At 42.3% G+C, this 27,116-nt stretch overlaps 1 protein-coding gene and 1 pseudogene across 2 annotated transcripts in view; one reads left to right on the top strand and one right to left on the bottom strand.

Moving 5' to 3' along the window:
* Positions 1–4,623, bottom strand: part of LOC126187792 (uncharacterized) — a 98,892-nt gene extending 94,269 nt beyond the window's left edge. For both annotated transcript variants that reach the window (XR_007537794.1, XR_007537793.1), the window contains exon 1: positions 3,754–4,623. The gene's annotated coding sequence lies outside the window, so the exon portion shown is untranslated. The remainder of the gene's footprint in view (positions 1–3,753) is intronic.
* A 2,006-nt stretch (positions 4,624–6,629) lies between these two features.
* Positions 6,630–6,747, top strand: LOC126189291 (5S ribosomal RNA; annotated as a pseudogene).
* Positions 6,748–27,116: the final 20,369 nt, after the last annotated feature.

Raw genomic sequence — 27,116 nt, 5'->3', positions numbered from 1 at the left:
TTGCATTTCCACGGCTTCCTTGATCACTGAATCCCAGTACGGTGAGGCTGTGGCAAGCATCTTAACTTTACACAGTAATCCATGGAATGGCTGGTGAAAATACAATGTTCAGCCACACCTGCTATACGTCCCCCTTCTATAGCCTAACAAAACAGAAGTTACTGATGTACCTTTTGAAGAATCAAATGATGTGCCTCCACTTCCACCACCTCTGACAGCTCTATCCAGGGCGACAATGAGAACTTTGCCACCTACTGCTGTCAGATTTGACGGCAGAAATCACTTATCGATACAAGGACCGACAGTAAATCCACAAATACGCAATATAATTGGTTGTACAAGAAAGTCACGTTACAATTGCAACAAGTGACAGAGTTGGTTTTGTATTGTAGGTAGTGATTGCGTTTATAAAAATCATACTGAGAACTAATGTGATAGTTGTGTGTCGACAGAAGTCACTGGTGAGGAAGCCCTTAGGCATGTTACTTATAAGTGGCTGTATTGTTAATTTTAGTTTCTGAGAATGAGAATTGATTACCTACATATAATTATGCCTTTTACAATGTACCTTTTATTAACTTCTAATGTATATGCGTTGCGGTCAGCACTTGTCAGTAATAAAGCCACTCACAGAACGCTCAATATCCAAATATTCATGTACTACCGTTGTAGGTGTTACATTTTTTTACTATCTCCATTTAGAAAATATTCTGTAAAAATTTAAGATCTTGGATTTTACGGAGAGAAAACGGATATTAAAATTTCTTGGATTTATTTTCATGGGAAAGTATGTTAGACAATAAATGATTAAAATTATTTTCTACCACTATTCCATTGCAAAGGCATCATGAAAGGTTTATTTCCTGTTTCTCATAAATTAACTCAGAAATGTTTGTGTTATTATAGAAGAGACACGTAGACCTTCAATTATTTATGAGTCAGCCCATAGAACCCATCATTACAGTCAAATGTATACGCCCCAGAATCTCGGGAGACAGCGATAATCGGTTTGTTTGTCATAAGTGATACATAATTTATCCTTCCGCAGGCAGAAGCTGTTCTTCGTAACCACAGTGTAAATATTTCACTAACGATACCTAAATAATCATCAGATGGCAACCGAGAAACAAACGTCGACATTGGTGGTATTATTGTAAACAAACGGCTGTGTAGCAGGGTGGGTGTTCCTGTTCGCACACTCAGTGCATCATGGGTGCTAGCTTGTAGAGCAAGACGAAATAAGTAGAAACTAATCAGAGTTGTCGCTCATAAGAAGCCATTAGCGATGATGCCACCATGTTACCTTTACTTACGCGATCAGCGCTAGATGGACTGAGCTTCGTCATTTACAGCAATTAGATAGCATAACACCACATCATCCACCGAGTACCCGTGCCAGTCTGATCATATAGTTGTTAGTACTATCTGTTTACAACAATTACAATATAATTTCTGGTAATGCTTTGTCGAGAGAAGCGAAAAGTGCCTGATGAATGAGATTTTCTGTTTGCAATATGCTGAAGAAAGACAGAATCAAAAATAACAATAAGAGATTCACTAAAGTGAGAAACGAGCAGAATTTTTATGCAATTCTTCGAGTTCTCGCAACTTGATGTTAATTTAGTTTCTGATATTTCACACTAACGGCTCTTTTAGGCTATTTGAAAATTCATCTGAGAATTATCGCATTGTAATTGGCAGAACAGTCTACTACCATAAATAGTAGCAGATTTGGAGATGAATGTGATTCAGCAAGGGATTCTAGTTTTACTTTTCAGTCCATCAGCTGACAACTTACCGAGCAAGTTCCGAACATCTCTGACTAATGTGTTGCCTGCGTCGTAAAACTTGTAAAGTGTTGCAGCAGCTGGCAATCAGTGCTGAATGAAGATACGCGGTATGTGAGAAAAGTAAGGAGACTGAATTTTTATCAGTCAAAGCTTTTATTTTTTTAACCAACAATATGGTTCCTTTCCAAGCATTTCCCTGCGTTCGTTGTTCCCAGTCTTAGTAGCAGTACTGAAAGACTTCAATTGATAGGGTCTTTAATATGGCGATCACATTCTTTTGAATGACGCCCTTTAAAGACATTTTTCAATTTCGAGAAATGAAAATGTCACATGCCCTCATGTCAAGTGAATAGAGGGCTGTGGAAAAACAAGCATGCCTTTGGAGGTCAATAATTCCGTGATGGAAGTGGCTGTGTGACATGGAACGTTGTCATAATGCAGCATCGACTAGTCTGGAATGTCCAGTCCCATGCGATTCACCATTTTCCTGAGCCTTTCGAGGACATATTTGTGAAACACTTCGTTGACAGTTTGTCCTGGAGGAACAATCTCACAAGAGCACGCACATGTTTGACGTTTTAGTGGTTTTATTAAGTTGAAGGTCTCGCAGAGCGAGATTCGTCTTCATCGTATTCTCGGCCTTCAAAAAACGATTTGTGAAAGCGAAAAACGTGTGCTCTTGATAAGGAATGTTCACCACAGCTCTGCTTCAACTGTATAAAGGTCACATTCGCGGATTCCCCAAATTTAACGCAAAACTTGATGGCGTAACGTTACTCTGAATTCCGCTGTTCCATTTTCAAAATACACAATGAAACACAACTTCACTGATGGCGCTATCAAAAATCGCATGATGGCTATACCGAGCTGAAACTTGGCCTGAGCGTCTGGAAGGGGTGAACACCTGGTCTACACCAGCAGAACAACACAGCGTTGCCAGATCGCTCGCAGTGTTTTCAGTCTCATTACTTTTCTAACACACTTCATACATGCGCAGTTCATCACTGTTGTAGGGGGTAGGTCTTCTTCACTGCGTTTTCCCCCTACAGGAATTAGTAAAATGACTAGAGCTCACTCTTTTAAAAATCTCGACGTTAGCAAGTCCTTAAATAAGAATGTGAAAGCAGTAGAAATACATAGATTGAAAATAGGCAGTTGTAGAGAAGCAGGGGAAGCTGCCTGCTACTTCCAATGTTTCCAGTGTGAATTAGGATAAGAATCTGGTGTCATATTATGCTCAGATTCCTAAAATCTTAGACCAGAAAATCGATAGACAGCTGGTGCAGGCTTCCAATACAAGCATAAATGGAAGGCATTTAGAAACCATCCTGTGGTATCGACAATGGCATGATCAACACTGTCAGTCACACAAACCATGGGCACTTAAACGTAATACTGTCGTAACATTTCTCACTGTAGCTTAATTTTCCTGCCTGAGTGGCTATTACACGCACTGAAAACAATGAGCCAAACGCTTCTCTCACAACCGTACACACTGCCCATAACAAACAGTGCAGTCTCACAAGGATTTAACCACCTCTCGCTCTGAAACACTCCATGTCTCAGACTCACATTGCGGAACCGTTGTCATCAAATTACACCAAACAGAAACAAAACAGCGTAACACGAAACAAGTGAAACAATGAAATACACAGAGACAACAGCAATAATATAGCCAACTGGAATATGTATTCTGCGCATTATGCCTAATCATCAGTCACTTCAACTCCACCTACTGCTTAGCAAAATGACCATAGGAATGGTGTGTGTGACACATGGTGTGCTGTGGCCTAATAGGCCGCAATGCATGCACCTCCCTAGTTGCAAATAGTGCACCCAAGTGTTTCACAGAATTGCCACAAGTCGTCCAGTTCCCCTAGCATCACAATCTCCACCTTTAAGTCTCATCACACATTCATCTGCTTGCACACGCCCCAGAGAAGAAAAATATTAGTCCACTCACCCAATGCCCTTCTCGCTGCTTTTAGCTGCGGCTGAAGACGAGGTCCTGTCTGCAGCTGCAGATGACAGTATTGGCGTTGGTTGATGCTGTAGTGCCCACTTCTGTTACCACTTGTAACGATGGTGGAACTGAATTGCTAGCGTCAGTAAGCCAGTAGTACACCATCCTGGATGGGGTAGCAATACTCCAGTGTAGGTGGATGCCTGGTAGTCGGCCGACGTATCAAAATGAAAACCTCATTGTTAGGTCTTTCATTTATTACTCAGCACTTTACAACAACCTTATCGATAGTCTGAGAAGTTAACGTCCGAAGACTAAAGTTGTAGCCGGCCTGTAAAGAGGTGCAACCGACCGTCAGCAGCGTCGAGAGGTCATTAGAGTGATTGCTATAGCGACCCCTCAATGACGCTAACCACAGCAACGGGCGGCAAGTAGTTAGCTCGCACGGTAGACTGAAGGCAGCCTAGCTGCACTGAACGAGGCGCACTGAGGCGTGATGAATCACGCCGAGGATCCAGTGCAAATGAGACAGATCGCAGCAGCATCAGTGTCTGCCTACATGAGCAGAGGCAGGCAGTAAGAAATTTGCAGCATCAGTGATGGAGGCTAAATGGCTGTGGCCATGTAGACTCATAGGCTGTCGTAGATTCCCCCTCCGAAGTAGTGGCTGGCAAATTGGGCTGTTCTTGTTTTGCTGCAGCACCTGCTTCTATCACGTAAACCACTAGAGGACCGGGACCCAGACGCGAACCAACTAAGTCACCTATGCCGCAGCAGCTCTGTCTTTCTGGTGTAGCAATGCTATTATGCCTCAGACACTTCCATTCAGTTTTAGCTTGTGGTAATCGTCTCGACACCTTGGACCTGAACTTGCCATATCAGCATGTGGCCCCTGATGTAACTGCGTCTGGCTCGCTCCAGTCTGACCCGCTTCCATGGCATCTTGCATCAGCCATGAGGAAAATTAGAGCTGGCGCTACATTCCATTTGCCAGCGTACGAGCCCTAATTTCTCTTATCTTGTCTTCGCGTTCCTTGAGCAAAATGTATACCGGCGGCAGTAGAATCGATCTGCAATCAGCTGTAAAAGATCTCTATAACCTTGTGGCAGGAAGTAATGGTGCACTATGCCCTTCAGTTCGAAGAAACGTGAGCTTAATCTCCGTATTTTGCCGCACTTGTCGAGCTTTCTTCGGTCTTATGGTAGTCCTCTACGATTACGCTGGTACGATTGAGCCTCATTTTCGAGGACATATCCGTAAACCGCGTTTCATCATCTGTTTCTTCACCTGTTATGTTCCAGTAGTATTGCATTGTTATTGACTTCATGGAGCGACTTCGGAGCAACTTGCATTGCCGACTGTTTTTCATCGAAACTCAACAATTTTGGAACAAATTTTGCTGCTACACGTTTCTTACTCAAGACATCCGAAAACATTTCATTGAATGAGTCAACTGATATGTTGTAATCACCAGTGAATTTTCCGGCTGTGACTCGGCGATCGTTCATACTCATTTCCTTCTCTTTCCCCACAATTACATCGTCTGATGTGCTGGGGCGTCCAGGGCGCACATCATCTTCAGCGCTTTCACGGCCTGCTTCAAAACGCTTATACTACTGGTAAACACTTGGTTCGCTTGTAGCAGACTCACCGACAGCAGTATTCAACATCTGTAAAACGTTGCTGCATTTTATTTCTTGTTTATACCAAAATTTAATAGAAATTCAATCTTTACACAAAATAAATAATCACCAATATTACCAAGCCACTGTGACTCTTTTGACAGCTGGCTACAGACTGAATATCCGATATGGATACTGTACAGACACTTTTCACGCATGTTTTGCTAACACAACAACTGGAAGTTATCGGTACGGTGTAAAATTCGAAATTGAACGAGGAAAGAACCAAGAACGTTAAATGTCAGCAAAAACATTCTAACCAATCATAGAGAAAGTTATCTAATCCCTAAACAGCTATAACGAAGGAATATGTGGTAATGGGATATCCTTACCCACCGTCGTTCTGTTGATGACTTCTACTCTTTGTCTCTAGTACAGAATAATTTCAAGAAGTATGAAAGGACTTAATAGGCCCTGCTGAATGTAAAGCAGAAAATCAAAAGATATTAAAATAAAATAGTTGATTATCAACACTTCCAAAAGGAAATGGTAGAGGTTACAGTGAAAACATAGAGCCTCATGACGGGATTGGCTGTTTAGGTCATTTGGAAACAATGAATGGTGTACACCAAAGAACACAAACAGAAAAGTGGGAAAAATTGTGGGGCAGTTTAGTTTTATTGGACTGCCTTTCAAACAGTAATTAGTGGCGGTCACAAAGATGTCTATGACCATTTGAGAGGCTACATGGTTTGAAGGACACCACGAGCATAAAGATACCGTCCTGGGAAGTAACTGTCGGTTGGAAACAGCCAGGTAATAGTAGCCTAACAGGTATGGACAATTCTCTAAGAGCTCTTTTGTACAGCGGGCCCTGGATGTTCAACAATATTAAACAATAATATTGTGTAATATTATTGACATTCTACTCAGGCTACCCAATGATATTGTCAATAATATTGTGCAATAATACTGTCGTTCGGAATGTTGGACAATAAAGACGCTGTTGCTGTGGTAATTGCTCTACTTTGCTGCAAGTAGAAAAAAAGTTTGATGAAAAATTGGTTCAAAGACCGTCGGGTAGTTGGGAGAGTTGAGGTTGAACAGAAAAAAAGACAATCATAACTTTTTGTGTATTGATGATCCACCACTGATTCATCACGGGAAATTACGCGCCCGTACATTGGCGTCCCCACACTCAGCCACTCGCTACAAGGTAAGATGAATTTGTTGTACGGCTAAGCGCCAGTGGGGGCAACAGCCTTGCCGCAGTGGCTACACCGGTTCCCGTGAGCTCACCGAAGTTAAGCGCTGTCGGGCGTGGCCGGCACTTGGATGGGTGGCCACCCGGGCCGCCATGCGCTGTTGCCATTTTTCGGGCTGCACTCAGCCTCGTGATGCCAATTGAGGAGCTACTCGACCGAATAGTAGCCGCTTTGGTCCAGAATACCATCATAACGACCGGGAGAGCGCTGTGCTGACCCCACGCCCCTCCTATGCGCATCCTCCACTGAGGTTGACACGGCGGTCGGATGGTCCCGGTAGGCCACTCGTGGCCTGAAGACGGAGTGCTTTTAAGCGCCAGCGGGCCCAGGTCTCAGGGTGTGCCGCGGCAATACCGGCTTCCGGCAAGGTGACCGGTACGAGCGCGTTCAGGTACAAAGGCTAACAGCGTCGCCGGAAATAGGGAAAATCCCAGTACGCGGAATTTGAGCGGCTATCGCTCGCATGGCCTTTGTGCAGGAGACAACGTTCAAAGACATGCCGGATGTCAGACAGTCTTAAAGATAGCTTATAACTCTTTGAGACTGATAATTCATGTCAAGTACTAAAGCAAATCTGAATATATCGGCAATCTCACATAAATGAGCCGCATCCAATGTCACACCAATATTTCAATATCTATAAAACTACAGAACATAATATTTCACAGCGAATAACATTATCACAATGAAACTCTGAATTAACAATTTTTCAACTCTTCATTCCATATCAACAAACGATATCTCAGACCATAGTATTGCACAATAGCTATCATCCCTGAAAACCACTCATATGCATCTGTGTTACTTATTGACTTTTGATGTCTTTTATATCTTTTTTATCACCCAAATGTTTGTAACATCATATTCTCCACTCGTACACAGCAAATTAAATACCCCATATATTGCTATACTTGTGCAGCTATTTAATGAATGGCCGGCTGGTGTGGCCGTACGGTTCTAGGCGCTTTAGTCTGTAACCGCGCGACCGCTACGGTCGCAGGTTCGAATCCTGCATCGGGCATGGATGTGTGTGATGTCCTCAGGTTAGTTAGGTTTAAGTAGTTCTAGGTTCTAGGGGACTGATGACCTCAGATGTTAAGTCCCATAGTGCTCAGAGCCATTTAAAGAACACTTTATTATTTTACCAGTAACTTTACTTAAATATTGATTGCAAGTGCTAATAAGAAATTGTGCTAATTTAAAAGTGGCCAATCATGTATGTTAGCCAACACCATAATTGAAAAGAGAACCAAAAGATGCTTCTGTCAACAAGGCACAAGTAATTGTTTAAGCATTATTTAATGACATTATGTTGTTATTTATCATGAGCTCACTTGTGCAAGAATGCTGGCTTACTTATTAATAAAAAAAGTTTTATTTAGATTATGGTGGACGATCTGAGTGTGACCAAACGTTCGCAACATTTCTTTTATTTAAATATTGTTGTAATATGTTAGTTTAGTGCAGAAATGTGGTCATGTTGAGTCAGATCTTGTCTGCTGAGCTTAAGAATGATGTATTTTTGTGGGGAAGACCTTCAGCCAGTGGAAAAGCGGACAATAGTGGAACACTATGGAAGTCAAGTGGAGACCAGGCTTTTCGAGTGAAGAGCCCAAGGGACCGATTCTGGACACTTTATGTCAAGTGCTGGTAGCAGACAGACCTGCCTGTGGTAATGTGCACGATTCCATCGTATAGTTGATTGATTCTGGCTAGTAAACGGTCACCACCTAACGTCTGAAGGGACCTTAGATTTTGAGAAGTCTGGCTCTAAGGCCACACGCTGTTACAGGAGTACCACTTTGAAAAGCGAGTATCGCCTTTATTCGCGAGACGTAAACGATAAACGTGATTCACGCAATCGGAGGCCAATCACCGACCACCGTCTACATGACGCCTACAGGCTAGGCAACGCATGATGCTCGACTGTTCTACTCATCGCATATCTCTCTCTCTCTCTCTCTCTCTCTCTCTCGATCTCTCCCTTGCTCTTCGGAATTCTATAGTAGCTTCTTTGTTATAGTCCTCCTGATATCGCTGCTTGATATTCGTTTTCCTGTGTTTGTAAACATTAAATACAGAAAACATTTCAATTAATGAGTCAAATTTTGGGCCCTATTGTCATGAACGTGTTACGGAGCTTCCTGTTACTTTCATCCCCGTGATAAGGTTTGATTAATCGTTTTTCAAATTGACTGTTTGATTCATGCCTGTAAGCAGGGAAGAGTCACACGCTTACAAGGTCACACGTTACGGTATCACTTTATGTGGGTTCCACTTGCAATAACAGGCTTTTTTTCTACGTTAAAAATATAGTTCGGATTGTCGTTATTCTGATTGATTATAACATTTAAACAGCATTTATGGTCAATATTCTCACAAAATATGTTTTATTTTTATGTAATTAAAGCTTAAAAATCATTAAATATCAAGATTTGTTCATTTGATCGAAAACGCTCTGTTATTGGCTGATGTTCTGGTGTCGTCACATACTAGGAGCAAGACGAAGCTATACGTGTATTACGGTAGCGTTAGCTGAGGTTACGAGGTTTTTACGTACTTTTTCTGCAATCGGTTTATCTATTTAGTGATGGAAAACGCAATTACAACTTTCAAGTAGCAATAGAAAGGGATTTTGCGAACGCTGATAGTGTAAGCCTTGCGAAAGTAGAAGTGTTTATACTCCACCCATTTAGAGCAATGATATGTGCAACGACAGACATTCTTTTCCCTGCTCCCTGTAACATCATTAAGCTCGCTCAAAAGTAAGGCACTGTAGAATTTTTGCAAATGAGTCCATATTTTACAACTAGATTGACGACTATCAGCCATGAGCTACGACCCAAAGCACAATAAAATTATTCTTGGCAAAACTTAGTGCTGATTTCGTCTGTAGAAGATACTCAGCAGAGATGAGGCATCCAACAGCCGTTCAGTGGCGCAACGGATAGCCCACCCGACTGCAGATAAAGAGGTCACATATTCGAATCTTGGAACGGGCATGTATTTTTAAAAGTTTTACATGAAATACTAAAACAGCGTTACCAAGAAATGATTGTAGCAGTTGTTTAAACTTGGAATGTATGATATATAGCTTCACATTAGAGTTAGTCTGAGAAGTGGACAACATAGGATAAATGCATTTATTCTGCGAACAAATAATTCACTTTTTTGGAAAGCATTGCTGGTAGTGAAGGTATCACCATACTCCCACAGTACGACGAGATGTACGACCATTAGGTTATATGGAGAAATATAAAGCGTGTACAACATGCAGGTGACACAAACGTATGAGCTGTGATGTTATTGAGTGTAAACTAACGTTAGCGTCTGGAGCAGACTTACTTCATCGTTAAGTAAAATGATGAAACTGAAAAAGTTTATACAATAAGAATCCTAGCTTGTCAGTACAAAGATAAAAATACTGTTTCTAATAAAGTAAAAAGTATTTGGTCACATTAACTAGAAAATATTCTGTTCCTGATCGGTAAGGTGAAATTTTGTAATTGTGACTTGATTTTCATATGAAAGGAATGTCGAGTCGTTTTGCAAATAAGTTAAAACGTTCTTTCGGGTTAGATTCGAACCAGCGACCTATGAGCATTATCTTGTAAAATTCGACGGTCTGCCACTCTCAGAACTGAGCTAACGAGTAGTTGACGTGCAGTTGGATAGAACGACAATTTTCACTAGGAATTTAATCTCCTTGAGTGATGCTATCCTTCGTAGTAACTGTGGGAGAGCGTAGCTCGGAAGTAAGTTAATGTTAACTTCACAGTGCAACACGTTTTTAATTAAGTTAGTGAATTTGTGCGTCACGTGGAGGCAACTTGCAGGTACAGTGCAATCACATTTTGCGCATCTTCTCATTCTCGGGAACACTCAAAAACAACTTTTCAGGAGTTTTTATAGATGTAATTGTACAGTACGGTACTACACACCATTTGTAACCCGTCTTCCGAAACGTAAATTCCAAAACAAGACAACACTGTTAAATAGGATTATAACAGTATGAGCAGCGAGCTAGACAATGACGTCACTGGCATCACTTGATTCGAATGCATTGTTTTAGCGGGCTTTCAAATTAATTGAATTTCATTTCCGTTTTTATAAAAGAATACTGAAATTCAAGTAGAAAAAAACATGTCAAGAGTATCAAATGACATAATTAATCATTTAAGACAATTTCCAAAAAACAGTCAAATACCCTACCGGCGTGAGGGGAAGGGGGGCGGGGGGTAAAGAGGGGGCAGGCTATGTGTATCGCCACAGACTGATGTGTAAGAGGTAATTATGACTGAAATGTAAATGAATTCGTGATGGGCGGGTACACGAAGTCAGGTGAATAAATGGAAAAACGAGCACGGAAGTTCTTTGCTGGATACAGAACATACAAAAACAGATCATTACTGAGACCAGGCCAGTGCGAATAAGAGAGATGCTGTCTGCATCTACAGCTGATCCGCAAGTTATCTGTCCGCATCCGCGAATAAACAAATTATGGAAACCGCTCTAACCTATTAAGTACGCTGCAGCCACGCCAGTAGGCTTGCACCTGGCTTGAATTTTCGTCTGCTGAAGTCGGGCCTCGTAATTTACGTTTCGTAGACTAGGAACCAAAGAAAGCAAGCGTTGACAAGTGTCAATATCACCGAACTGTCAGTGTTATGAGTCATGGTTGCAAAATACTAACACGAAACCTTTACAGAAGAATGGAAAAACTGGTAGAAGGCGATCTCGAGAAAGATTCCGGATAAATGTAGGAACACGCGAGGCGATACTTACTCTACGACTTATAGGTTAAGAAAAGGCGAACTTACGTTTACAGCATTTGCAAACTTAGAGAAAGACACACGCTTCTGTTCACGGGACATCCACGATTGTTATTCATCATCAGTGATAAAGCCCGCTACGGTCGTAAAAATTATTTACTTCTAGAAAGGAAAACACAACTTGGTTTCAGGAAATGTGCGTTATCTTCAGATGCATATTAAAATGTGAGTCCGCAAAGGATGCATAACTGAGATTAAAATATGTTACAATAGAGTAATCTCCTTTAACGTCAGTTATGCATCCTTTGAGGACTCACATTTTAATATGCACCTGAAGAGGGGACACATGTTCTGAAACCGCGTTCTGCTTTCCTTTTAAGAAATAAATATTTTTTACAACTGTGACGGATTCTATCACTGATGACTTAGAGAAACCTTTTCAAAATGTTGACTGGAGTACTCTCTTTGAAATTCTGACGGTAGCAGGGGTAAAATACAGCGAGCGAAAGGCTATTTACAACTTGTACAGAAACCAGCCAGCAGTTGTAAGAGTCGAGAAACTTTAAAGGAAAGCAGTGGTTGAGAAGGGGTTGGGACAGTATCGTAGCCTATCCGGGATGTTATGCAATCTGTTCTTTGAGGAAGCGGTAAAGGCAAACAAAGAAAAATTTGGAGAAGGAATTAAAGTTCAGTGAGAAGAAATAAAAACTCTGATGTTTGCCGATGACATTATTATTCAGTCACAGACAGTTAATGACTTGGAAGAGTAGTTAAATGGAATGGCCAATGTCTTGAAAGAAGGATATAAGATGAAGGTCAATAAAAGCAAAAGAAGGATAACGGAATACAGTCGAATTAAATCAGTTAATGCTGAGGGAATTGTATTAGGAAACGGGACACTTAAAGCAGTATATGAGTTTTGTTATTTGGGCAGAAAAATAAGAAATGATGGCCGAAGTAGAGAGATCAAAAAATGTAGACTGGTAATGGAAAACCAGGTGTTTCTGAAGAAGAGCACTTTAACATCGAATAAAGAATTTAGGAAGTCTCGTATGAAAGTATTTTTTTAGAGTGTAGCCATGTGTGAAAGTGAAACATGGATAAACTGTTTGCACAAGACGAGAATAGAAGCTTTTGAAGTGTGGTGCTACAGAAGAATGCTGAAGATTAAATAGATAGATCAAGTAACTAATGATGCGGTATTGAATAGTTTTGGGGAGAAAAAAAATTGTGGCCCAACCGAAACAGAAAGAGGGATTGGTTGATAGGAAACGTCCTGAGACATTAAGCTATCGCCAGTTTATTATTGGAGGGAAGTGTGGGGAGGGGGGGCGGGGGTGATAATGGAGACCAAGAGATGAATCCAATAAGCAGATTCAAAAGGATATAGGTTGCAGTACTTATTCCGAGATCAACAGGCTGGCATAGGATAGAGTAGGTGGAGAACTACATCAAACCAGTCTTCGGACTGAAGACACAACAACAGAACGTACAGGCCAAGCATGGCCACATTAATAGAGCATAGTCTGACATATTCTTAATACGTTTCAGACGTTACAGTTTTCTGTCGTTCAAAGTTGTCATATATTACATACTCCCAAATGTTTTTAATGTATCTCGGGCATCAACTGCGTGGGTGTTCGTCACAATTTAAAATAATCTTAACATTTATATACTTCTCAATGTAACAAGCGTTACATTGAGTATTTGTACATGCAGGGTGTGTATTTTAATTTCAGGCAACTAAATATGCTGAAAATAACGCGTGGTACCAAAAAAAATGTTCTAGGTGAAAAGATAATATTTCAGTCTGTACTACAGCTGGCCACCTCCTAACCACTACTCCTGCTTAGACGTGGCCATCTTTGTACTGTCAAATGGAAAACCGCTTGCTCAAACCATTGTTCCCCATTCATGGTATATGGAGCTGTAATCGATAAATATCAAGTGTGCCTGTTTTTGCAATTAATAACCGACGAATTTGATTCTACATTTCATTTACGATGTAAATGTAAACCTTTGTGTTCTAACCGTTGACGTTGTTGTTCTAGTGTTACTTGAGTGTTGCAAATGTGATTTTACAGACATTAACGTTTCCAGCAGATAAGCTACTTGCATGGTTCCCTACGAGGTTGATTGTGGTGAGTTCCCAAATCATCGGAATGTTTGATTTCACGGATGCCCTCGAACACCACCATCAGGGTGACTGATTTCGGTGTGTGTTTCCATCGAACCGCCATAACTGTCGCGCTGGTCGCAAATGATAGTGACAGGCGCACCTACCAAGGATACTCTCGGAAATCAAGCACCCCACTGGTGAGAGGAAGGGGACTCACCGAAATCAAGTATCCCGATCGGAACAGAAAACTATTACGTCCACGTCGTCGTTCTTGGATCACGCTGAACATAGTTTCTAAGCAGTCATTGAAACGGCTGACCATATTATTCTGTGCAATCAAATTTGCAACACTGATGTAAATTTCGAACACAAATAACAAGCGTTAGAGCACACAGATTTACATTTACATGGTAAATGAAATGTAGAAAGAAATGCGTCAGTTCTTAAGTGCAAAAACAGATAAGTATGGTATTTTTTCGATACATCGTCGTCTACCACAACTGGAAAACAATGGATTGAGTAATTTTTGGAGTATAATCCGAATATGAATAAAAATGGGGAGTTCCCATTTAAAAAAATGTTGATCCCGCCCACGCAGGAGGAACGGTTAGAAGGTGGCCAGTTGTAGAAGGGACAGATGTCCTTTTACTAATATTAACTTTGCACCTGGAACATTTTTGCCTTACTATGTGCCGTTCCCAGGATATTTAGTTGTCTCAAATTAAAACAAACGCTCTGAAAATTTGAGAGAAATGTTGAAAGATTCACTAACTTCGTAACATACGTAATTTATGTCGATGTGAAACACAAACGTGGGGCGACGTTTCCAAAGGAAAAGAGTGTCGTAGACTAGCCTTCATGTTGTTTTGTGTAGTATCGGTAATAACATAAGTAACAGCTGTTAATACAAAAGAAACAGGAATTATTCAGATATAACACTACTGCTGGTACAACGAAAATAAGATGTACCTATAATTGTGGGTAAAAGCAGCATGAAGCTCTACATTCCAGCCAACATGTTGGCAGTCCAATTACTAAGGACTGTGTGTAAATATTGATATCATCGTTAAACTACTAATCAAAATAATAATGTCAACTGATATACCTGTTGAAATACTCACCGGTGCGAGCTTTTATGAGTAAAGGAATTATTACTGTGGATGTCAGAAGGTGTATCTGCACAGCGCTCTATGTAAGATCTAGTGGAATGTGGGTGGATCGGTTTAAGAAACGTACGGCAACACCATTTGCAGCGTATCACTCAAGATCATAATGCGTGGGACACTCTCCGAGGGTTGGAACATTAATAGAGGTAACTATTTATTTACAGCTCGTACAAAATAGATGTGTGTTTCAAAGTTTTACTGACCTTCAAAGTAGTCACCAGCATTGTGCATAACCCGTTGCCAGCGTTGTGGAAGTCGTAGAATACTCTTAGCAGTGCCATTTGTGTTGACAGATCGAGCGGCGCGGTCTATTGCCTGACGAATTTGTAGCAGTTCTGAAGCGAATGCCGTTAAATGTTTCCTTCAGTTTAGAAATCGAGTTGAACTCACGAGGGCTTAAGTCAGGGGAGTGTAGTAGGTGGTATAGCACTCAGCAGCCCCATCAGTCAAATAAATCAGTAACAGCTTGGGGTCAACAGAAACATCCGATCTCAGGCGTCGGCTTCGACCCGTGACGTAATGGTGTTGTGGTGTGTGACGTCATTACGGCGCGGAGTTTGGTTTGTGAGTGTGGCGTGTTTGTAGATGTTGCCTCGTTGACTTATCAGTTTGCCATTAGATTGTTCAATCTTTATGGTCTATATGTTTTGTCGCTACTCGTTATGTCTAATGAATCAATATTGTTTTTTTCTTTTTTTTTTATTTGTTTCTTTTTTTTTTCTTTTGATTGACCTACACATTGATCTGTAGCGTAGCCCTGAATACGAGGTTAGGTTGGGAGTTTCTTGTTTATTATTATCTTTGTTTGCTATCAATGTTAGCAGATTGTTCTTGTGAAACCTTTGTGTGTGTTGTTTTTCTATGTGTTTTCGTCTTTGTGATACGTATGCAACGTTTTTATATCCGCCATATTGGAATTGTCGTTTATGGTCGTTTCCGCCATATTTGTGACGTCATGGGTCAAAGCCGACGGGTTGGATTGGACGCTTCCGTATTTCCACAGCTTGCACTGTTCGTGCTTGAGCATTGTCCTGCAAAATGATAGTCAGGTCCTGCAGAAAGTGTCATCACTTCTGTCTCCAAGCTGGTCGTAGGTTGAAACTTCCTGGCAGATTAAAACTGTGTGCCAGACCGAGACTCGAAAGCTGTGAGCTGTGAGGACGGGGCGTGAATCGTGCTTGAGTAGCTCAGTTGGTAGAGCACTTGCCCGCGAAAGGCAAAGGTCCCGAGTTCGAGTCTCGGTCCGGCACACAGTTTTACTCTGCCAGGAAGTTTCATATCAGCGCACATTCCGCTGCAGAGTGAAAATCTCATTCTGGCCGTAGGTTGTGTTCTTAAAATGAACAGCCTAGACACGTATCTATTTTGTACGAGCTGTAAATAAGTAATATCCACTATTAAAGTTCCAACCCTCGTATAGAAGGACTATTGCAGCAGTGGATATCAAATTGCCGATGTCTATAGACGTATCGTCACCGACATACATCGCCTTCCTCGCAGAAACGACTTGTGGTCATTTGCAGAAGTAAATTTAAATCGCATCTTGGAGAGTGTAAAATCTTTCACAGATATTCGTTTACCTCACGATAGAATGCAGCGTACTTGTTAGCCAGGCACAGTGAATTTTTTCAAGACATCAGTGCGCAGTAAAAGTACACGGGCACCATCGAAGAAGAGCGTTGCTCATATTGCGATTACACATAAGGAATAAAAACGGTCACGCGAGGCTCTCTGCTACAGTCTCAGTGGGATTCGAGTCTCTTGAAGCCTTCACCGGAATCTTTCTTCTCCATGCAAGAGGATCTCTCTATCACCAGCGGCCGTAGCAGTGGTCGCAAATGGATGCTTAATGCAGACTTCTCCACAACAGTGAAATCCATTGCCCAGTCAGATCACTACGGTCACCTGTCAAAAGTCTGGATAATCAGCTTCTGTAGCTCGGACAGCTGCGAGACGTACAAGAAGAGTCAGTGAGGTTCTGAAAGGTACCGACAGGGATTTGGAGGCATGCCGACTCCAGTTCCGTGGCTAGCTGCTTTAGTTTCCTCGGTTGAGGATCCATGGCACGGACAGAATGATCGAGGTGGTCCCACAGATTCTCGATTGGGCCTACATCCGGGGATTTTGGTGGCCAGGGCAGTACAGTAAATTCATCCTGGTGTTACAGTAATATCAGAAATTGGGCCCGTCTTGCTGCAAAACACCTTGTTACTCGTTTATTTCCTTATTCTCCCAATGTAGTTTCGGCGACAAGTATCACCATCATCAGTGGAGTTTTTAAATCTAAAACATGCAGAAAATAGCATGGTTATACACACACAGTAGCACATTATTACATTTTTCACTATTCGTTTTTTTGAAATACAGTTTTCTATGCATACTTTCATACTACCTTATTTATTGTATGTTACAGCATGTTTTAAGCAATTATTGTCGCTGTTTGCGACATATTTTCTGTACGCTTTTTTTTTTTTGTCGACGTTTTCTTACTTAGCGAACATCATGTCATCTGCAGCCATGTGAGCGGCTGTTAGTAAACAAAATACTAAAAGGTGAACTTCGTATGTCAGCAGTATATACTTGGGGTTGTGGTAGTGTTGTGGAAACTAGTTATTTGATGTGTACTGGGCTGTTACTTAGCTATTCGTGTACTCACGTTCGTTGGATGGTATGTAGCTGCTTTTATACACAGAAAAACAAAACTTTCGCACTTGGTTTCTGATCCAGAATATTACGCCATCTTGCTGTTCGCGTGTGTCGCGAGAGGTGTATCGCATGTGGCGAGAAAGGCTATGAAAAACTGTAGCGCAGAAACAAAGTGCGAAAGTTTTGTTTTTCTGTGTATAAAAGCAGCTACATACCATGCAACGAACCTGAGTACACGAATAGCTAAGTAACAGCTCAGTACACACCAAATATCTAGTTTCCACAACACCAAGTATATGCTGCTGACATGCGAAGTTCACCTTTTAGTATTTCGTTTACTAACAGCCGCTCACACGGTTGCAGATGACATGATTTTCGCTAAGTAAAAAACGGCAACAGTAAAAATCACACAGAAAATATGTCGCAAACAGCGACAATAATTGCTTAAAACATACAATAAATAAAGTAGTATGAAAGAATCCATAGTAAACTATATCTCAAAAACCGAATAGTAATAAATGTAATAATGTGCTACTGTGTGTGTATAATCATGATATTTTCTGCATGTTTTAGTTAAAAACCCCACTGATGATGGTGATATTTGTCGCCGAAACTACTTTGGGAGAACAAAGAAATAAACGAATAACAAGGTGTTTCGCAGCAAGGCGGACCCAATTTCTGATATTACTGTTTCTCTATGCAAACACGGACCAAATGGAAGAGTTCCAAGATAAAATCATTGTCATCCTGGTGTTCTTGAACCCCCACATACACACCGCGAGTTGTTTGACACGTTGTACTTTCCTGCTGGTAGATGCCGTCGTGTCGAGGAAAAACAGAGAACATGTAGGGGTAGACAAGGCCCCCAAGGATACATGCATACTCGTGCTGATCCACTTGCCTTTAAGAATGACGAAAACATCATAACACTCTCTCTTCCGGCCTAGACCCTTCCGACGATTCTTGCAGGGTGTTTGATTGCAGACTTTCACGCCGTATACGCCAACGCCCATCTACCGATGGAGCATAAAACATGATTCATCTGAAAAGGCCACCTGTCGTCACTCAGTGGATGATCAGTTGCACGTTCCAGCCTTCGTCACCGATGAACAGCAGTCAGCGTGGGTCCATGAATCTGACACATGCCGTAGAGACCATACGCAGCCATGTTCGCTGAACGGTCGTAGAGGAGACACTGTTGGGAGCCCCTTGGTTCATCTTGGAGGTTAGTTGCTCAACGATTGCACTCCTATTCGCCCGCACTCATCTATGCGCTCGTGGGGCACCGCAGGTGCCTTGACGCCCCTTTGCATAGCGTTATTTTGCCGTATTTGGTATACTTTAAACACGGCGGCGCGCGAACAGTTTACAGACTTAGCGGTTCCGGAAATGCTTCCACCCTTGCCCTGAAAGCCAATGATTATGCCCTTTTGGATGTCAGGTAAATCGCTTCGTTTCCGCATTACAACAAAAATTGCACTGTTTTCCGCGTCCCCTCGACACATTTTGTATACACTCCACTGCTAGTGTTGCCGCCTGACGTCTGTGAGTGGATATTGCTTGTTAACGTCGAACACTGGCGGTGGTCCCATCAATATGACCGGACTATGTACATTACAAACACGCAAGTATCTTCGTCACCATTTTCGAGCTCCAATTTTAAAAAATAATTGAGTCATCTCCTGATTTTTATCTGCCTTCTTTCCTCCTGCATGATATAGGCACGCCATTTTCTTGCTCGTTGTAAATTTACAATGATAATTGTAGTATCTGACTTAATATATGTTTTGTTTATCACAAATGATACCACTAAAAATGGTTCAAATGGCTCTGAGCACTATGGGACTTAACATCTATGGTCATCAGTCCCTAGAACTTAGAACTACTTAAACCTAACTAACCTAAGGACATCACACAACACCCAGTCATCACGTGGCAGAGAAAATCCCTGACCCCGCCGGGAATCGAACCCGGGAACCCGGGCGCGCGAAGCGAGAACGCTACCACACGACCACGAGATGCGGACAGTGATACCACTATCCTTTACTGATAATATGTAAAGTTTCTTTTAAGGTTTCATCTTCCGGTCAAGTTGGAAAGCGATTGGTATGGTGACGTGTCGTTTTGTGCACTAAGCGCGCTATCATGTGCAGATTTTCCCTTTATAAAAATCGAACCATGCAGTCGAGATTTCTTGTCACGAAGTCCGATCAATTTTTTTAGTGTAACGCAAATTATTCTGTCACATTATGCTTCATATTGCCACGGTCCGCAATCACCAAACTTATCTGCCGCCCAGCAACAACTCTGAACCTGACAACTACTAAATCAAGTAACGGAAGAATTTAGCTCGACCAGCAGTAGGGTATACTTCCATGTTCTGTTCCTGTTGTGGTCACTGTGTTGTATCCCATTTCCGAACAACCAGCTTTCGGAAGAATGGAAGAATGCAACACTAGCATTTCAAGTCAGTTATCTATTTTTTACAAATTGTTTGGATTGAATATCATATTTTGAGACTGAAATAAAGTATAATTAAGGCCAAACGCGTTTCGATTTATTCTAAAGCATCTTCGGTGGTCACTAAATTAAAGTAAACTCCGTGCGAATAGGCCTTGGAAGGCCCAACGAACCGACCGGCCGCCGTGCCATCCTCATTCCACAGGCATCACTGGATGATGATATGGAGGGGCATGTGGTCACCACACCGCCCTCCCGGCCGTATGTCAATTTACGAGACCGGAGCCGCTACTTCTCAATCAAGTAGCTCCTCTGTTTGCCTCACTAGGGCTGAGTGCACCCCGCTTGCCAACAGCGCTCGGCATACCGGATGTCGGTGGTCACTATAGCCACACATTCTGGTTTTTTTTTTTTTTTTTTTTTTTTTTTTTTTTTTTTTTTTTTTTTTTTTTTTTGCTGTATTCGTTTGCTGAGATCATGAATAGTTCTCATGCTGTAACTTACTACTATAAACAATATTCATTATTATGGCTACTCGCGAGTTTTTGCTTCTCACGTCTTTTTTTCACGTTCTTCTGCACATATGTGATAGACTCCAGCACACACCACTTTCACTGACACTAAATACACTCATGTTTTTGTGTTGTAAAGAATCACTGCCACCTCACCAATTTTTGCACATTCGACTTTTGTTTAGTCTTGGTGCTAGTGAAGTAGTGCGAGCGTCTGCTATTCACCTCTCTCTCTCTCTCTCTCTCTCTCTCTCTCTCTCTGTGTGTGTGTGTGTGTGTGTGTGTGTGTGTTCTTATGTTTTTCGACTGGTGTGTGTTTCTAATTTTCAAATGGCGTGTGTGTGTGTGTGTGTGTGTGTGTGTGTGTGTGTGTGTGTTCTCTTTTTTTATTGTATGGGATACCTACATTACACCACCCGTACACCCAGTTAAGGTTAATTTGAAATAGAACTTTAAAACTGCTACTCTCTATGAATAATCCAGTGCTTCTTTGAAGAGCCTATACAAAAGCAAAGGCTTTCAAACGAAAAGAGGCCTTTCTGAGGACGAGGTGCTTTTGATCCTTCTTGAAAGCCGTTTTATCACTGCCGGTGGCGGTTCCTGTCGATTAGTTCGCTGAGCGCCCTCCCGTAAGATAATTTTCACACCTCAGTGTTCCTTCTTTAGCCCTTGATTTTTTGCTAGCAAAGGTATTTTTACTGTCGGTGTGAGTTGCCCTAAAAAAATATCACTTGTCTTAATAGAGAGTGTGGCTGGCAGTAAGCCATCGCTGTAACATGCAAAACAGATGACGAAAAAACAAGATGATTTGAACACGTAATCAGTTTCAGCAATATTTTATACTTTCACATATCTAGCCATATGAGATGTATTACCTTCAGAGGTCTTGCTCTGGAGATGAAGTTAGATGCCACAGTTCATGTCACTGGGAGATTTCTGAGGAGTTTCAGTTTTGCAGCAAATAAGACCGCGAAGAAATCTCTTAAAATATGAACAAGATCTGTCTCACAATATCTACGCGAGACTTGTTGAATGCCGCTAAAAACGGCCTCGTTCCATTAAACAACCGCTATAATATCTTGGCAGACAAAAACTTTCTGGTATTAATAAAGCAATAAAATATTTGTCTCATTAAAAATGGTTCAAATGGCTCTGAGCACTATGGGACTTAACATCTGTGGTCATCAGTCCCCTAGAACTTAGAACTACTTAAACCTAACTAACCTAAGGACATCACACACATCCATGGCCGAGGCAGGATTCGAACCTGCGACCGTAGTGGTCACGCGGTTCCAGACTGAACAGCCTAGAGCCGCACGGCCACACCGGCAGGCATTTCTCTCATTACACACTATCAGTTGACAATGCTCTTAATACACTGATGATCCAGGACATTGTGAGTGCTTGTTCAATAGTGAGTTGGTCCATCGTAAGAATGCAATACATCAGCGATTAAGCTTGGCATTGGTTCGATAAATCATTGGTATGTTTGCAGAGGTATGAGTAGGGTAACACAGCCAGTTCTGGCCAGATAATGCAAGGTCAGCATCTGGTGTCAGATTACAGCTGAGGTAGTTACATGAGTTATCTCCAAGGTCATCTCCTCTCCTCCCTCCCCCTCTCCTCCCCTTCCCTTCAGTCCCTCTCTCCTCTTTGCTCTCAGTCAGTCGCACATCTGTATCAGTATTCTCTCAACCAGTCGCAACATGTTTCCCTACTTTGCCTTTGTTATAAAAATCCCATTGCCCCTCATTTTATGTCTGTAGATTATAATTAGAAGATCGCCATGAAGCGCCATCAACAGGGACCAGGCACTGCCTCTGATCAGAATAAAAATCAGAGGTAGACTGTTAGGTTGTAAAGTAAGTAATTTCTCCATCACCTTCTCGCAAGTCAATTTGGTAAATTTTATTCGAAGCTATTTACCATTCCTCATGGAATACTGGCACTAGTGTATAACATACTCTACAAATAATTAAGAAACAACAATTGTTTATAGAATATAAATAGCAAATTAGTAATATGTAGTTGTTGAACATGAGTTTTACTTTAAACTCTGTTCTGCAAGACCGAAAACAGCAACATACAACCAACTGCCGTTTATTTTCTACCTCTATGGCTATTGTCAAATGTCACAGTATTCTGTCCAAGTGTAAAATGTCTGAAATAATATATCTGCGACGTAAGAAATTGCAATGTTTGTAGAGTATCGTAATGTTAATTTCTACAAACACACATAGTTGTCAAATTAGTGCCTAAAAAACTAAAGTAAGTACTCCAGGACTTTTTTCATGCCTGATAATATTTGAGATTTTACAAGTTAGGCTTAAAACTAAGGTGACCAGGCTTATAACTGCAGAAAATAAGAGTTAGCTAAAATACTACGCTACGCAGGCAATCATTCCAGCAGATTGATAATCAGAATGTAATTAATTACGGCTATTCCTGATGCAAATCACAATACACCATCATATTAAATATTTCCAGATTTAAATTGTTCTGAAGCAGCATTTTTGGAGGGATAAAGATAATGTATCATGCTATACCAGAAAATACAATGATGATACTGAGTGACAGTTATTGCTATTATCACAAGAGACGCAGACCTACTGGAAGTTATGTACAATAACAACTACTGACGAAGTTTGCGGACAGAATTACGGTGCCAATGCTCTCTAACTCTTTGTAGATTGTATTTGCTATAATCAATTATTAAATATCACCATCATCTAATAAAAATACGTGACAGATACAACATGGGTAAAAGACAAACAAACACCATATTAGGAAGGAAGGTGAGAACGCGCCTAAAAGCCACGTCCAGGCGGACCAGTACATTGGTCCTCATCATTAATCCGCCTGGCGGATTCCACCCGCGGCTGGCGCACCTCCCCGAATCCAGATGCAGCGTGCTAACGCGCACGGCTGTTGGGGTGTGTCAAAAGCTCCCTAATGCTCGGTAAGTAGAAACATTTCGTTAATTAATGACACTGGAAGCCATGTGGTCCCGTTGTGCATAGCGATTGTTGAATATAGACAATGGGGAAAAGAACAGCAATCGATCGCGAAATCCATCGTTTTATTACAGCAGGCCTAGGTTTCAGCTAGTACATACCCATGAGTTCATGTTACACTCCTGTAAGCTCTACATCAATATTGCTTACTACGTGATACTTTAGACTAATGTCACCTGCTGTCATATGCATTCGAGATGACCATACATTAGTTGAAATCTAGGTCTGCTATAATAAAACGACAGATTTCGCTATTGACTGCTGTTCTTTTCTCCATTGTCTATTTCGTTAACTGTTCAGATAATTATTTCCTCATTCTGCTCTACACGACAAAGTTTTATTTACTCCACAATGCATAACTCAGTACAGCATACAGGGTGAGCCACTAACTACTGCCACCAAGAATAACTCCGAAAGCATGATAGTAGCCGAAACGTTTTTGGGCCAAAAGTTGCATGGGACAACAGGGGGCATAATATGACGTTGGGCTTTTGTTGCTAGGTGTGGTCACTTCGGAGATGTGAAGGTCAACTTTGTTTTTTTTAATGGGATGCTATAGTTTGGTACTCATTTTCTGATAGCGGCTATCGAGACGAATCCAATGATGTGTAACAGTAAGGTCTTTGAAGGTCAACGAACGTCACAAAGGTGACATGAAGGTCCATTTACAGAAGGTGTTCGAAGCAATGACAATTGGTGTCAATGCACTGCTGAAATTTTCTTATCATGGATTGAGTGGTATTCCTTATCACATCGGCACTTATCGAAGAACATGCTATGACAATTCTCTCTCGCATATCTTTAGTTGTAGTTGGAATGCCTTTATAAACAATGTCTTTTACGAATCCCCACGAGAAATGTCTGGTGAACGATCCGGCCATGACACATCTCCTCCGCGTCCAATCCAACGATTTGGGAATTGTCTCAGCAACTCGTTTCTAGCCATCAACGAAAAATGTGCCGGACACCCATCGTGTTGGAACCTCATTCTGTTCCTTGTTCCTATAGGTATTTCTTCAGATAACAACCTAATGTTTCTTTCAGGAATGTGGTGTACTTCCTGCCACTAATATTTCCTTCGATGAAATAGGAGCCTATAATTCTGTCCTCCAGAATCCCACACTATACATTCACCAACCACGGTTTTTAGTGTGCAACTTGCCGCAGCCAACATGGATTTTCAGTCGCCCAATAATGCATGTTGTGCATATTAAGATAACCATGGTTCGTGAATGTCATCCCTCTGAATCTGAAATTGAGCCCATCGGCAGAACTCAATGCGACGCATACAACCCGTACTAGTTAATTCTTGATGGAGACTGATACGGTAAGGATGATATTTATGGCGATGCAGAACACGAACAACACTACTCTGGCTGATACCAGATTCCCTTACGATTTGACGCGAACTAACACAAGGATCTCGAAACACAGTAGTAAGAGTACTAAAATTCCATTTCCTCGTTAGTAACTTTCCTTTGCCATCTGTGTTTCCGATGCGTTAAAGATCCAGTTGTTTTCAATTTATCATACACATATTTAAATGTACGACGTGTAGGGTGAGTACGTTGAGGATATCTTTCAGCGTATAAGTCTCTAGCTTCACTGAATTTCGTTGCCAGTCTCCGTAAATACACTCCTGGAAATGGAAAAAAGAACACATTGACACCGGTGTGTCAGACCCACCATACTTGCTCCGGACACTGCGAGAGGGCTGTACAAGCAATGATCACACGCACGGCACAGCGGACACACCAGGAACCGCGGTGTTGGCCGTCGAATGGCGCTAGCTGCGCAGCATTTGTGCACCGCCGCCGTCAGTGTCAGCCAGTTTGCCGTGGCATACGGAGCTCCATCGCAGTCTTTAACACTGGTAGCATGCCGCGACAGCGTGGACGTGAACCGTATGTGCAGTTGACGGACTTTGAGCGAGGGCGTATAGTGGGGATGCGGGAGGCCGGGTGGACGTACCGCCGAATTGCTCAACACGTGGGGCGTGAGGTCTCCACAGTACATCGATGTTGTCGCCAGTGGTCGGCGGAAGGTGCACGTGCCCGTCGACCTGGGACCGGACCGCAGCGACGCACGGATGCACGCCAAGACCGTAGGATCCTACGCAGTGCCGTAGGGGACCGCACCGCCACTTCCCAGCAAATTAGGGACACTGTTGCTCCTGGGGTATCGGCGAGGACCATTCGCAACCGTCTCCATGAAGCTGGGCTGCGGTCCCGCACACCGTTAGGCCGTCTTCCGCTCACGCCCCAACATCGTGCAGCCCGCCTCCAGTGGTGTCGCGACAGGCGTGAATGGAGGGACGAATGGAGACGTGTCGTCTTCAGCGATGAGAGTCGCTTCTGCCTTGGTGCCAATGATGGTCGAATGCGTGTTTGGCGCTGTGCAGGTGAGCGCCACAATCAGGACTGCATACGACCGAGGCACACAGGGCCAACACCCGGCATCATGGTGTGGGGAGCGATCTCCTACACTGGCCGTACACCACTGGTGATCGTCGAGGGGACACTGAATAGTGCACGGTACATCCAAACCGTCATCGAACCCATCGTTCTACCATTCCTAGACCGGCAAGGGAACTTGCTGTTCCAACAGGACAATGCACGTCCGCATGTATCCCGTGCCACCCAACGTGCTCTAGAAGGTGTAAGTCAACTACCCTGGCCAGCAAGATCTCCGGATCTGTCCCCCATTGAGCATGTTTGGGACTGGATGAAGCGTCGTCTCACGCGGTCTGCACGTCCAGCACGAACGCTGGTCCAACTGAGGCGCCAGGTGGAAATGGCATGGCAAGCCGTTCCACAGGACTATATCCAGCATCTCTACGATCGTCTCCATGGGAGAATAGCAGCCTGCATTGCTGCGAAAGGTGGATATACACTGTACTAGTGCCGACATTGTGCATGCTCTGTTGCCTGTGTCTATGTGCCTGTGGTTCTGTCAGTGTGATCATGTGATGTATCTGACCCCAGGAATGTGTCAATAAAGTTTCCCCTTCCTGGGACAATGAATTCACGGTGTTCTTATTTCAATTTCAAGGAGTGTAGAAGCATACCGACTTGTTCTTCGAAGGAATACATCATTCACATTCGCTTGATTCAACGATACCAGTCTTACCGTTCCTATTAGTGTTGTATTGCGAAACCGTCGAACGGTGTTTACATGTCAATGTCACGTTAGATGGATACCCGTATTCGGCAAATATTTACTATTTGCACGATATACGAGAGAGAATTTTCAGAGCATGTGCTTCGATAAGTGCCGAAGTGATAAGGAGTACCAATCAATCCATGATAAGAAGATTGCAGCACTGCACAGATACCAATGGTCATCACTTCGAACACCTTCTGTAAATGGACCTTCTTGCCACCTTTTTGGCCTTCGCTGACCTGCAAAGACATTACTGTTACACATCATTGGATTCGTCTCGATAGCCGCTATCAGAAAATGAGTACCAAACTATAGGATTCCATTTAAGAAAAACAAAGTTGACCTTCATATCTCTGACGCGACCCCACCTAGCAACAAAAAACCAACATCATATTATGGCCCACATTGTCCCATGCAACATTTGTCCCACAAACTTTTCAGCTACTATCACACTTTCGGATTTATTCTAGGTGGCAACAGTTAGTGACTAACTCTGTATAAAGCAGTTGTGAAAATGACTTTGCGGAAGTGCAACTGTGAATTTCTCAGTTTGATGGAAAGTGTCATAAGCAGGGAGGCAGAGGACCCAGTGAAGTCGGTTCTTGCGCCTTGCGCAATGCTTAT

The sequence above is a fragment of the Schistocerca cancellata genome, chromosome 5 (assembly GCF_023864275.1).
Source record: "Schistocerca cancellata isolate TAMUIC-IGC-003103 chromosome 5, iqSchCanc2.1, whole genome shotgun sequence".
Lineage (NCBI taxonomy): Eukaryota > Metazoa > Arthropoda > Insecta > Orthoptera > Acrididae > Schistocerca > Schistocerca cancellata.
This window is presented reverse-complemented; position numbering and strand designations above follow the sequence as displayed.